The sequence below is a fragment of the Eublepharis macularius genome, chromosome 9 (assembly GCF_028583425.1).
Source record: "Eublepharis macularius isolate TG4126 chromosome 9, MPM_Emac_v1.0, whole genome shotgun sequence".
In the NCBI taxonomy this organism is placed as follows: domain Eukaryota; kingdom Metazoa; phylum Chordata; class Lepidosauria; order Squamata; family Eublepharidae; genus Eublepharis; species Eublepharis macularius.
In genome coordinates, this window is record NC_072798.1 from 76,675,363 (window position 1) to 76,677,574 (window position 2,212).

Consider the following 2,212-nt stretch of genomic DNA (forward strand, 5'->3'; position numbering starts at 1 on the left):
ATTATTCCTTCACTTGTGTTGTTCTCCCACCCTTATACCTTCTCCCTCACCTTAAGTGGGAAATAGCTGATTGTTTTTAACACCACTGTGCTGCACAGCACAACCCACCAAAAGAAATGATTGTCTTCCCCCTACTGCTGAAATCCCATCTCAGTTGAGGGGTCTCTGCAGCCAGCTAGTAGCACTGCTACTCTACCCAGTGTTATGGTGTCCTGTCTCTTATTGGTTTACTTCATTTATACTCTACCTTTCTCCCCAGTGAGAACCAAAGCAGCTTATATCATTTTCCTTGCCTTTATTTTATCCTCACAACAACCCTGGGAGATAGGTTAGGCTTGCCTACCTTTCCATCACAGATTGGAGTGTGACTACAGGACCTATCCAATGCCATACTGATGTGTACTGAAATGACACCCATGACAAACGCCATAAAATGCTGGCAACCATGGAGCACCCTGTTGGAAGAGAGTGCATAAAGTCATAAAGCTTCTCCTTCCAGCTACAATGGAACAGGTAAAAGTGATTTCAGCTTCTTCCTCGGTTCCTCACTTCCATTGTTTCCCTGCTTCCTTCCCTTGCTCTACTGATGCCATCCTTCTAGATCCTTAGTTTATTTATTTATGTCATTTATAGTCCACCTTTCTCACTGAGACTCAAGGCGGATTACATAGAGTGAGATTAGTACAATCAGTAGCAAGGACATTTCCATAAACAACGCCATAGGATTTTACAAAGACATAGCATTAGCAAGGATCCAATACAGAGTTGAAGAATTGCTGAAACAGAATGTAATCAATTCTAGGACTGACATTAGATAACATGAAGCACAGGTTATTATGTATAGGAGTACATATTCAAAGCAACAGATAATATGTAAGGCAATATAGTGGTGAAGGCTGTGGTCCCTAACTCATTAGCGAAGCATCTGAGACTCCCTCCCTACAATACTTCCCTCCTGAGTAAAAAGCTTTTTTGAATAATTCAGTTTTGCATTGTTTGCAGAAAGCCAGGAGAGTGGGGGCTCTCCCGACTTCCTCAGGCAGGCCATTCCACAGGGTAGGGGCCACCACAAAGAAAGTCCATGTTCAGGCTGCTGTTGATTTCACCCGTGTGCAGGCTGGCACCTGCAAGAAACCCTGTTCAGATGAGAGAAGTTGTCGTGGAGGGACATAGGGAGGGAGGTGGTCCTGTAGGTATGCTGGGCGAAGGCCATGAAGAGCTTTGTATATAATAACCAATACTTTGGATTGAGCACAGTAACTGATAGGTAGCCAATGGAGTGACTGTAGGATGGGAGTGATGTTCATGCTCTTGCTCGCTCCGGCTAACAGTTGAGCTGCAGCATTTTGCACCAATTGGAGCCTCCTAGTTAACTTAGATGGGAGACCAATGTATAGTGCATTACAATAATCAAGTTTTGATGTTATCATAGCATGGATCCAGGTGGCCAGGTTGGCCGTGTCGAGGTAAGAAGCCATCTTCAAGGCTAGAGTGAGATTGTAGTAAGCATTTTTTGCGGCTGCCTTGACTTGTTTGTCTAGTAGTAGTAGTAGTGCTGGATCCAGTATAACCCCATGGCTCTTGACTGAGTCTGCAAGGGTCAGACGAACTCCATCGAAAGTGGGGAGTACGTTTTTCAAGATCTCTGCCTTCCCAACAAGCATTGCTTCAGTCTTGTCTGGATTCTTTTCTCCCCAAGCCAGGAGAAAACAAGGGATCAGATTGCCCACCCAGACCAATGCTACATGATGTAAGCAAGTTACGGTGGCCATCAGTGACTTTACAGGAAGCACTACAGCTAGTCCAAAAGGCTGAGCACTAGCACCTCAGAATGGACAGATCCTGCAACCCTTCCACCTGGGACAACTCAGTTCTGTTCTCAGAACTGCTAAACATCGTCTAACTAAATCCCCAAGTTAACATTATTTTGGAGTCCAGTTTTAGAAAATGGTTCTTCCAAATGTTGCATATTATCAAAAAGGTGTGAGGCAGATAATGCTTAAAAATAGTTCACAAAGAAAATAATGAATACTCAAAATGTGAGGTCTATTTTTTCCCCCTTTGAATTGTTCAGGCAGTAGGAAACTCAAACCCACAAAATGGCAGAAGCATAAGGTGAAGCATGAGTGAACAGCCTCTGTGTGTATGTATAATAACCACCTTTTTTAAAGATTTTTTTTTTACTGTGGATTCAATATTATGGACTCATAAT